Source organism: Pleurodeles waltl, chromosome 9, assembly GCF_031143425.1.
Source record: "Pleurodeles waltl isolate 20211129_DDA chromosome 9, aPleWal1.hap1.20221129, whole genome shotgun sequence".
Taxonomy (NCBI): domain Eukaryota; kingdom Metazoa; phylum Chordata; class Amphibia; order Caudata; family Salamandridae; genus Pleurodeles; species Pleurodeles waltl.
This window is the reverse complement of record NC_090448.1, coordinates 879546001-879558152: the sequence shown is the minus strand read 5'-3', so window position 1 is coordinate 879558152 and position 12152 is coordinate 879546001. Positions and strand designations below refer to the sequence as shown.

The 12152-nt window shown below is 47.8% G+C and overlaps 1 protein-coding gene across 1 annotated transcript in view; it reads left to right on the top strand.

The window, feature by feature from the left end:
* Positions 1 to 12152, top strand: part of TDP1 (tyrosyl-DNA phosphodiesterase 1) — a 787135-nt gene that overhangs the window by 478081 nt on the left and 296902 nt on the right. The window lies entirely within an intron of this gene.

The window sequence follows — 12152 nt, the reverse complement described above, 5'->3', positions numbered from 1 at the left end:
TATATATATATATATGAGAGAGATGTCATTTTTTTTTATAAGTGTCTGGTTTCCCTGGGGGGCGATTATGGGAAACCCCATATCTATTTAAAAAAAAAAAAAAACATTAAGCCCCACAAGGATCAACCCTGCTCATGGGTGACCCCATGTCAATTTATTTGTTTTTTTAAATTATTTTTAATCTTGGGGGGGGTTGTGATTGCACCCACCCCAGGCGTACCAAACATGTTAAAAAAAAAAAAAAAGTAGTGTACCCCCAGGTGTGGGGCTGGCCTAGTACCACGTGGCCCGAACCCCCCCTAGTTTCCTGAGGCAGCAAATTTTTGGCCATTTAAAAAAAAACAATTCTCCCCCCTAGGGGGCGCAATCCCGTTACCTTGTGTGCTGACCCCCCTTACTATCCCTGGTGGCCTAGTGGGTCCTACTGCCACAGTCCATGAGCAGGAATCTGTGTGAGGCATCGCTGGAAAAGGGAGACTCTCCTCTTTCCAGCGATTCCTCCCACAAACATGGGGGGAATCTCAAATGCCCTCAAAACCCCACCGGACGTGAGAGCACACCTTACCTGCCCTCGATGGCCGCTCCGGTAGAGCTTTGTGACATCAGCGCGCGCCTCATGCTAATGTGACAGGTGGGTGGGGGGGAGACAAAGAAGCTCTTTCCATTTCCGAAGGAATTTGTATTTTTAAATGCCACCTCCAGAAGCCATAATTTGGGCCTGCAGCGGCCCACCCAAATGCACCCTTGACCGATCCAGATAAAAATTCCTGGAGCCTGGCCTGATGAGCACCAGCATATGTTATACATTTTTGTAAACACAGAGAGATTGGGTATTTTCCAAAGAATCACATGCTGTTGAGACCAGACTGGGATTCAAACCTGGGCAGTTCTGTAACTGCAAGCTATAACCACAAGGCTACATCCCCTTCAATTATGTTCTGTCCATGATTCTGGCCTCCTTAGTGGCCTTTCTGCAGAAGCGGAAAGCCAACTGCTATGCGTTCCTGCATGATGAACTCATCCCAGCAACATCCAGGGAGGAAGCAGAGTCCAATTAGTTCTGAATCAGTGACCTTACCTAATTTTCTTTTGCATAATTATGCAAACTTCTGCAGAAATGATACAAAATGCAAAACCAGCATTTAGCACTATATTTTTGCATGAAATATACTGTTTCAAGGACACATTTCATGCCAAAAAATTGGAGCAAAAACAGGTGCCATGAACAACAGCTGAGGGTGCTCATTGTTTTTTGTGCTCCCATGCTTAAACATCACCGTGAACATTATATGGCGTAATTATGCTACGAGGGGTAATAGCATAATTTTGGGAATCTCACATAATAAGTGTAACACGAAAATACTTGACATTACATTGTCATAACAGGAATTTCATATTGGCCCAGTTAGCAAAGTACTCTGAATGAAGAGATTGTTCACATAAATATTTTTTTGATTGTCTATATGCCTCCTCATCTGAGGTGACTTTACTTAGTCTGAGCAGAGCCGATGTAGCTGCATTCATATGTGTAAGCCATCTATCTAACTCATGAGTGAAACCGAGGCAACTATAGCCCTAACACAGTCAACCCAGAAACTGGATGCAGGTTGTGCTCCATGCAGATTGTAACTCTGGGTGTTACAGTATCTCTTTGTCAGCAGTAGCTTTACCAACTGCTGGGGTGACAGTAATGCCTACAAAAGTCACAAAACGTTAGAGGAATGTGAGTGCAACTTTCTGGGTTGACTGCCTGAGCTAAGAATGTGTCTTAAGTAGATATCAGAGACATATATAGAGCAGCTATATGGGTTACCCCACATACATTCTGGCAACATTACAGTCTAAAGGTGTTGTCCTAGCATGATGCAAGATTAGGCCACAAATATCTTATCAACCCCATTTGCGAAAGCAGGGGACTGAGTCCAGTCCATGGTGAAGTGTCCAGATGGGGCAGGAGCCACTGCCCACCCTTCTGTGGATGAAGATCCGGGTTGATGGGGGAGGAAGAAGATCAGGTGTGGAACCCAGGGTCCGCAGAGAAGTCCTTAGAGCCGTGCAGATGATGTCCCACATCTGTTGGCAGGTTGCAGTCGGTCAGTGATCAGGAGGACCACCAACAAGCCTTGGCAAATGCAAGTTGGAGAAGAAGAAGAGTTGCAAGGCTGAACAGGCCCAGCAAGGTCCAGTGGACTCGACCCTTGGATGGGAGTCCGGGCTGACCCACAGCAGTCGGGAGAGCCAGCAGAAGCAGTTGCAGCCCCCACAGGCAATCCACTGGCAGCAGGCACAGTAAGTTGCAGTGAGGCCCAGTAAAGCACACCACGTCGCTGAAACAGCACAGAGGAGACTGTTCTCGAAGGATAAAATGCTGAAGACAGGGGCTACCTGAAGCCTGAAGATCCCTTGGAGCAGGAGAAAACAAGCCTTGTTTGCTGCAAGAGTTGCGGTGCACAAGGTTACTGTCCTGCAAGGAGAGGCAAGGGCTCACTGTCTCCCAAAATGGGCAGAGAGGACCAAGGGGACCTCTCCAGACCACCACCTTGTTTTGCAGGATCTATGCAGCCAGACGTTGTTGCTGTAGATGCTTGCAGATGCAGGTGAGTGACTTCTTCACTCCAAGGGAGATTCCTTCTTGCTTCCTGGTGCAGCTGAAGTCTTGCTGACCCCAGAGGATGCACAGCTGTGGAAATGTTGCAGTTGCTGGAAGGAACCGGGGAAACAATGCTGCATGACAAAGTCAATCTTGGGAGTTGCAGTCTTGTCGGTTCCTGAAGTGTCCAGTTGCGGTTCCGATGGTCAGGAGCAGAAGTAGACGAAGCAGGGGAGTCCTGGTGCAGTATTGCTCGCCGAAACTGGGGACTCACCCACAAAGGAGTCTCCTAAATAGCCCTACCACAGGGATTTGTCACTTTGCACGGTGACCACCTATCAGAGGGGGTCACTGACGTCACCTGCCAGACCTGGCCACTCGGATGCTCCCAGGGGCCTCTGCACATCTTTTTTTCAAGGTAGCAGACCAGGTGGTGATGGACAGGGGAGTGGTCACTCCCCTTTCCTTTGTTCAGTTTCGTGCCAGAGAAGGGACCGAGGGTCCCTGGACTGGTGCAAACCTGTTTATGCAAGCAGGGCACCAAATGTGTCCTTCAAAGCAAACAGATGGCTTGGGAAGGCTACCCCTCTCCATCTTTGTAACACCTATTTCCAAGGGAGAGGGCGTTGCCTCCCTCTCCTGCATGAAATCCTTCGTTCTGCCTAGCTGGTCAAGCAGCACAATTGCAGAAACTTGTCTGAGTGGTGGCAGAAGTGTGGGCTGCCTGTAAAACCCTGGAAGACTGGTATGAGCAATTCATGGAGGGTCCTCTAAGGAGCCCCCAGAGCGCATGGAATCATTCCATCAATACTGGCATTAGTATTGGGGTATGATTCAGACGTGTTTGCCATCAAACAAGCCCAGGTTCGGAGTTACCATTATGTAGCTGGCCCACAGTGACCTGTGTCCAGTACACTGGTAAAATGACTTCCCCGCACTTACGAAGTCCAGTGCATCGGAACTGGAGTTCGTAGGGGCACCTATGCTCATGCAGAGGTGCCCTCACACACTGGAATCTGCACCCTGCCCTTTGGGCTGGAAGGGCCACCATTGCGGTGACTTACAGTTGACCTGGTGTAGTGATCTGTGGTGAAACGGTGTATGTACCTTTTCAAACAGGCTGCAATAGCAGGACTGCCGACACATTTTGTATGGGCTCCCATGGGTGGCATAATACATGCTGCAGACCATGGGGAACCCCTGGTTTCCAAATGCCCTGGGTACCCAAGTACCATATACTAGGAACTTATAAGGGGACACCAGTATGCCAATTGTGGAGTACACAAAGGTCCAAGGAAACAAATTTGGAGGGAGAGAGCAGAACCACTGGGATCCTGGTTAGCAGGGTCCTAGTGAAAACAGTCTAAGCATACTGATAGCAGGCAGAAAGTGGGGGTAACCAGGTCAAAAAGAGGGTACTTTCTTACACACTTGACCAGACTGTATGGACCTCTAGGTCCTCCAGAGCCTGGATGAAAAACGTATTCCATTGTGTTTCCGGTTTGTCTATTAATTTCCAAATTGAGCTATTAAGAGTGCCCTCCCTCGCATGCTTGTTTTTCAAGCTGTGTGCCAAAAAACTAGCTTTTAACAACCACAGTTGTGAAGTGAGACCCAACTCTAACCGGGTTTGAGCATTGGAGGTGCACTTTGGTAGCCTGATGACTCTTCGATAGCATGATGACTGTGCTCTGTCTAACCAATTTACCATTTTGTTTCTAAAGGTCAGAGTCTCATAGGCCTCTGTGGGAAGGAACTTGCATTGTATTACCCTAAGGAGTGGAGATAGGTCCGGCTTTCTCATTGATTTTGTTACTTGACAGAAGTCCATTCTAAGGACCTGGCAGTCCCTTGTTGAGCAGTGATGTGAGCTGCCATGTGACCCCTGTGGTCCAACCAAACTACCAAATATTTGTAGGTGGTCACCACCTCAATGGCCTTTCCCTCAATGAACCATGCCCCTTTTTGTGTCAGTTTTCGTGAAATTATCATCACCTTTGTTTTAGTGATGTTCACAGTCAGGATTTTAGACCTGCAGTAGGCTGCCAATGCTGTAAAGAGTCTCTGGAGGCCAATCAGAGACAGGCACACACCGAGCAGGTGGTAACCTGAAAGGAATATTCCATGTTATAAAGCTTGGCAACTTAATTTCTCCCTGTTTGCCTCTCTTACTTTTACACCCGAAAGACCGTAATATCAATGTGCAGAGTATTTTTGTCTTTACCGCACATGGTTGGAGTGTGGAACGTAACTGTGCCTAAGATTTTTCTGGTTGGGGCTTTCAGGTTCAACTGTAAAATGACAAACATGGAGCAGTCATTAAGTATTGAAACATAACAGCAGTTTTAAAAGATGTCTGTATACTGGGATTATGCAAAATATTGGTTTATGTTTCACCGAGATTTAATATATTACATTTTGGGGTCGGTGGTAGATTTCACGTATGGTGTTGAGCTCAAAACCAATCACTCCCACAAACAATCATTTCTTGTGCTACATTGTGCATTCCTATTCCATGATATTAAAAATTTGCAAATGGGAGAGGGCTATATTGACTGGGCACACTAGATTGTAGGTAGAGGGTGGGCGGAAATGCAAGCAAGACTTTGTAATATGATTACACAGTTCTGAAATGTAGGAGTAGTTGAGGAAAGCTTGCATGTAGCTTCTTGGTTGGTCAAATAGTGGGTGTGTGATCCTAGTGTTATGTTTCATAGATGGGTTAGATTACATTTTAAGCAACCCCAATGCTGATTTTTGCTGCAAATGCAGACGGCACTTGTGAGCAGCTCCAAAAATGCCATGGGTTACTTAGACCTGCGTCTTCGGCCCTCAATATGAGTTCAGCAGTCTATTCCGTAGACCGCCGAACTTGCGCCCACCATATGGCTGCCAGTGTTGGCGGTCTGAAGACCACCATATTATAAATGCTGCGGTCCTCTGCCACAATTTGGGTAGAAAGCCACCAGCAGCCATACTGGCGGTCAGTGGTCTAGTGGAGGTTGCTCCACCGCCACGTCACCACAACACCGCCCGCCATATTACAACACTTTGAATGGCGTGACGGTGTTATGTTGGCGGTGCGCTGGCTATGGAGCAAGCGCCATGGACCCTGTTCCCTCCCGGAGAACCACCGTGACCACCAGGTAACAGGTGTGTGTGAATGAAGGGTGGTGTTGTGTATGTTTTTGTGCGTGTGTGTGCAAGTGTCTGTGTGCATGTGTGAATGCGTGTATATGGGGGGTTGGGGGAGTATGAATGCGTGTATGCGGGGGGGTGTTGTGGCTGTGTGTGTATGTGTATATGAATGAGTGAGCGTGTATGTATGTCAGTATGGTGTGTGCATGCGTGGATCGGGGGTGGGGGGGATCAGTACAGGGATTGGAGGGAGGGGGGGCTCCGCTACTTGGGCGGGGGGAGTCTGTGATGGGGTCAGGGGTGGGGAGTCCTGTTGTGGCGACAGGAATTTGAATTCATGTCGCCAGTATCCTTTCTGCCAGGGATTTTGTGGCGGGGCTGCCGCCATGGAATCCTGGCAAAAAAGATGCTTGTAATACCGCAGGCGGTGTGAGGTGGACTGCCGGTTTCAAAGGTGGTCAACCTTCGGCCAAGCGGTCCCACCGCCCTGATGGTACAGGCGGTGAACTGGCTGTGATGCAGCCAGTTCACCACCGCAATCATAATGTGGCGGTCCTGCCCCGCCACGCTGTCAGCGGTCTGAAAGCCACCGCCGGTATGGCGGAGCAGGACCAACAAACTCATAATGAGGGCCACAGTCTCCAGAGAGTGATGGGGTTTTACAACTTTCAATTCAACTTGAGCCCTCATAATGTGACCCTTGCTGCAACCAGGTGAATGCTGTAGGTGGTGGATTCACTATTAGGGTCACATTACTGCTCCTTGTCCCTTGCCCAGAGCTACTAGTACAGCGTAGGGTTGAGCACAGTGCACAACAAGGTACTGGTGAATTTGGCACTACTTACTTAGTCTGCATAAGGACTCTCAGCAACTGTACTATGTCCATTTATCTCACAGGAATCTAGGCAGGAGGATAAGTTGCTCAAAGAAGTGTGGTTTTGGATATCAGACTTGTAAGCATTGCCCCCACCCTACTCCAAGAACACTGTGGAATCATTTTGCAGCACTACCATTTCACAAACTAAGAGATCTGAATCAAGGTTAAATTCTCCTTAATTATTAAAACTTGGACAAGTATGAAATTGTATGTATTCAATATCGTATGTGTATATTTCCAGACATTAAATGGGAGCACAGTGTAAATGGACGACTTTGCATATGCTGCGTCTGTCTGAAAGCTGGTATGTCCAGTTCTGGCGACCGGCGATGCCAATCCGCCATGAGGCAAACGATTATGCAATCTGCATTGGTGTAAACAGCTGCACAGCTCTCTCCGGAGCATGAACGTCAATTCACTAAAAGGCTATGGGTACCAGAAGTGACATCACGAACCATTTGACCTTTACGTTAGCTGACACATAAGCATACACAATCATACATACACACACTATTTCTCACATAAATACTCTCTCACATGTACACAACACACATTTAAGAACATATTTTTTACTTACCTCAACTGTAAGGCAGGGTCATATGCCATTTCTATTACACTAATAGTGAATAACATATATATTATTCACTATTAGTGTAAGAAAAATGACAAAAACTAAGGAGAGTGGAAGGCCCCTTTGTTCCTAGCACTGACCTTACCACCTCGGAGGCCAGGTTGGCAAATGCAGTGCCAGGGGTCGCATGGGGTAAGCCAGGAGTTGCAGCTATGGCCCCTAAATGACGCCTATGCTCCTGAGGTGTGGGGCTAGAGAGAGCTTCCTTCAGAGAAGTACGCTTACTCCAGTTAGCAGGAGTGAGGGGGGAGGTAGAACCTGGCACTTTGGAAAAGAACAAGCATGGCAAACATTGTCATAAACCTTAAGTGCCTGGAAGTTGAAGGATGTACCGATTTTATTCAAAGAGAGTGGCTTCTCAAAACCAAAGGGACAGGATCAATTAAAACCAATAGACCAGGAAACATCCCTGACGTTGCTTTAAGAAGAATAGTCCTTTTGCCCTACTGGCTTGTCCCACTGCCTCTGCGACAGCGGATAGAGCATCCTTGCCTGCCGCAAAGTGAGTGAAACCACGAACGTACATCCTGAAAATGTCCTGTTAACCCCTCTTTTGGCATCTTTTCGGTGCTACAAAACCATATGGATGGAAATGGAGGTGTCATGGCAATAGGTCGTTTTTTGTCCAAATGACACCCATAGACTTATCGACCAAGTGATTGGAAACCAGACTGCATTCAAAAGTGAGTATATATAATTGACACTTTAACTTGAGCTTCATGCCTTCAGGCCGGAAAATATCTGCTGTCAGATTTCTGCAACAGTGGTTGGTCACCGTCGCCCTGTCATCCCCAATCTACGAGCCAGTCTCTACCGGTATAATAGAGAGTTTGTTTCTTCATTGTTTCAGTAGCTTCAATCGCCTTCATGGTTAATAAAGGCAAGGACCTTCTGCTCACCCCACCAGTGATGGACTACTGCCAGATGGACACATACCTGATTCTGATTGAAGCAGCATGTATCTCTGAAAGCTCCATCAGCTTGGCTGGAAAAGCAATAATCACTTTGTTGTGGCCTCTTTCTAACTTATTCATTCCTCCCAGTACCTTAATGTTTCCTGTTGCTCAGCCAGTGAGTGAGGTCATTGTATGGTTGGAATGTTGACAGTCTTTGTGCTTGGATGAGTGGACAGGTGTAGTGATAAGGGCTGAGCGGCAGGATGCTACTCCTGATGGGGCGTTATCTGTAACCTACAAATAAGCTAATAAATCGACCTCTTTTATAACCTACGAGAATCCATTAGTGATTGCAACACACTTCTAGCGCATTATTAAATAAAGCTGGTTTCCTAAATGTTTCCACTGATCGATAGAAACTTTCACTTGTGGCTTTGTGCCATGGTCTCGGATCACTAGTCTAGATAAATTGCATCGCTGATTGTCTGCCTGATAAATTAACCAGTCAGATAACCTTTAGCAGAAAAAGTCAGAAAAGCATTTGAAAGCACAGTTAGTTCTATGATTTTGATCTTTCAAAATTAATCTGTACACAGATTAAGGACTGAAAAATAAAACAGTTAACACTGTGCCTTCATCTATGAGGCTGTCGATGAGGGGGCTTGCTATGTGAAGCCCTGTGTTAAGGATGCTTTATGTACTGGCTGGTTGTGAAGAAACTGCAGGGCTTGCAATGTAGATGCCTGCATCGTCATCGAGCATGCTGTCGATGAGGGACTTGCAATGTGAGGGTCTGTGTTGTGTATGCGTCATGCTCTTGCAGTTCGGATAAGGCTGCAGGCTGAGAGGGCAATGCGAAATCCTGGTGCCAGGAAAGTCCACGCAGAAGAGGCGTTTCATCGATTCTTCTCTGTGCCTCACTGCAAAGCAGAGGAGAGGCTTCAGTTCTGCTGGTTCCACAGAAGAACTGACCATGCTTCTTCAGGCCTACCTCCAAGGGTTCCAGGACTGGGGTTGCAAGCCCTGCAGCTTCCTCAACTCCATCTGGTACATGAAGCATTACATGGCAGGGTAGGACTCACAGTTGCAGCGTCCAAGTACTGGTTAAAAGAGACTAGCCTATGGAGTCACTCTGGTGGTCCTGGGTACAGGTTGCAGGTCCAGTCTTTCTTACTCGGTTGAGAGAACAGCAAGTCAGCAAAGCAGCAGTTGACTCAACAGTTGCAGTCTTTACATCAGCATAGCAGTCCTTCTTCCTGGCAGAGTCTTCCACAGGTCCATAAGTGTAGTGAAGAGTTGGTGTCTGAGGTCCAATATTTATACCTGGTGCCTTCTTTGAAATGGGAGAAGCTTCTAGAGAATTTCCTTTGAAGTGCTCAGGATCCCTGCCTCTCCTGCCCTGGTTCCAGTCTAACTACAGTGGGTATGAAATCCTGTGTGTAAGAGCAGGACACACTCATTCAGGTTTAAGTGGGGCTAGGCCCAGCTCCACCCCCATCTTACCAGTGATGTCCCATCAAGGAACACCTAAGCTCTCTATTGTGTGTGACTGTCTGGGAAGAATACACAAAGACCAGCTGCCAACTAAACCTAGTCATGTGACCCAGAGACAGGCTGCTGGCATTACATGTCTAAGGCAGAAAAATGCCAACTTTCTAAAAGTAGCTTTTTCAAATTGTAATGTGAAATCTGACTTTACCGTAAAAGTGGATTTTTCATTACAATTGAGACAACATCAAACATGAACTGGTTGCCTATTTGCAGGAAATAGCACTCCAGCAAGGAACCCATCGACTAGACCACCTTCAAGACATCGCTTAACCTTAATCACCAACTACTGAAAGACTAGAAGGAACGTCTTAGCGTACCACATCAAAGCCAGATTCTACCACAGCAAAGAACTCTTCAGCATTCGAAGGAGTTCCCCAACTCCTCAGCAACTGAAAACATTATCACTCCCATCCCAAGAATTCTGTGACGCCCTGCCAGACTTCTTCCATAACAAGATCTCCACCATTTACAAAAACTTTGAACCCCACCCACCACCACCAACATCCTCAGCCTCCTCGATCTAACAGTCGCTAACCCCGACCACCAGATCATCACCTGGGACCCACTCACTACGCAGAGCACCACCGACAACATGCACTCTATCCACTCAGGAGCATCCATGGACCCTTGCCTTCACCACGTGTTCAACCATGGCAGCAAGACCATCAGCAACAAGCTCACAGCCATCTGCAATACACATGTCACCTCGGCCACCTTCCCAGACGAGGGGAAACGTGTAGGAGTCTGGCTCAGTATATGGTGTACACCTGTAGGTGAGGCACCCTGTACTGAGTCCAGGCAACCCTTAGTAATAGTGTAGGTGTCTCTAGTTAACCAGAGCTCTCATAGGGGTAGCTGTGGGGAGCAGCAAAGGCATATTCACGAGGGTGTAAAGCGGTTTCTGATATCACAGAGGCCAGTCAGTGAAGTACACACTGCAAAGAACCACACTAATGTTAGAAAAATATATACTATTTATTATAACGCACGCTCTAGAACTAACTTTTGTATATCTCTTTGCCATACAAAAATATACTTAGCAACTTGTAAGTAAAGGCATAAAATAACATGGGCCCCTATTTTTGGCGGGGAGGGGGTGTTGAGGCAAACCGAATACTAAAAATATGGAATGCAAAAGTCACTCCCAACCAACTATACCACCTAAGGACCCTCAGGACTAGGGAAGTGCTAAGACCCCAAAGGCAAGTAGGTAGGATTCCCCAGACGCCTGTGAGCAGAGTAGAAATCTCAGGTCAATGTCATTAGGCTAACATGGGGAAGTTGCGGTTGGAGTTTTTGTGTTTTAGGACCCGTTCCAGAGGACCCCGAGGAAACCCGCTGGGACAAGAGAGGTTAGATAGTGCTCCCACCCATGGATAGGCCGAACAGTGGAGTGCCTACACCAGGGAGGCCAGGTGCATAGGTGTGAAGTCAATGGGGATCTTGGTTGTCCAGCTGCTGTCGAGACCCATGGACCAGGTCGGTGGAACCCAGCAAGGATTCCAGAAGAAGAAGACCTATAAGGGAAGACCACCCATACGTGCCCATGCGGTGCAGGATGGCAAAGCCCACCCTTCTTGGTGATGCTTCCTGGAGGCTGGTGGACAATGAAGTGCAGCTGTGGAGTCCAGGTGATGCAGGAGGATCCCCGGTGTCGCCCACGAGCTGTCCCACACCAGTCGTAGATTGCAGAGGGGTCAGTGGTAAGTAGGACCACCAACAAGCCTTGGCAAATGTAGAGGAGCATTGCACAGTGTTTGTAGGATTTGTGGGGACCAGCAAGGTCCAGGTGACCCAGCCTTGGCAGGTAGGTCGGGGCTAGCCCTCAGCAGGCAGGAGAGCCACCAGGAATCATTGGAGCCCCCAGCAGGATTCTCTGGCAGCAGGCACAGGGAGTCAGAGGGAGACCTCAGCAGCACAGCAAAGAGGGATGCCCATGTCGCAGTAGTTCAGGGTGAAGAACCAACAGGACTTGTCAATGACAAGCAGACACGGTACACAGGGGTTCCAACCAAGCAGCTTCAGTGAGGGACCATATACTTCCCAGTTGCAAGGAAGATAGGTCAGATATCTGGAGAGCCACAGAACCATGACCTGTGTTGTAGAGCCTTAGAGAGTCCATGGTACAGCAGGATCCACAAGCCGGTCATCGTCGTTGAGGTGCCTGCAGATGCAGGGGAGTGACTCCTTCACTCCAAGGGAGATTCCTTCTTTTTTTCCTAAGTGCAGGCAGAGTCCCAGTGACTCTGGAGTATGCACGGTCATGGGGGTTGCAGCGGTCTTTCAGAACTTGAAAGCAAAGTTGCAGAAGGAGCCCTCCTACTGGGTACAGTCTTGCTTCTGGTTAAAGTGAAGAACAACAGTGGTTCCAGTGTCCAGGTTGCAGAGGAGACTTGCTGACAGTTCCTGAAGTCTTGCAGACAAAATCTATTGTGCCACACTCAGGGAAGCCCTTACGTAACCCAGGAA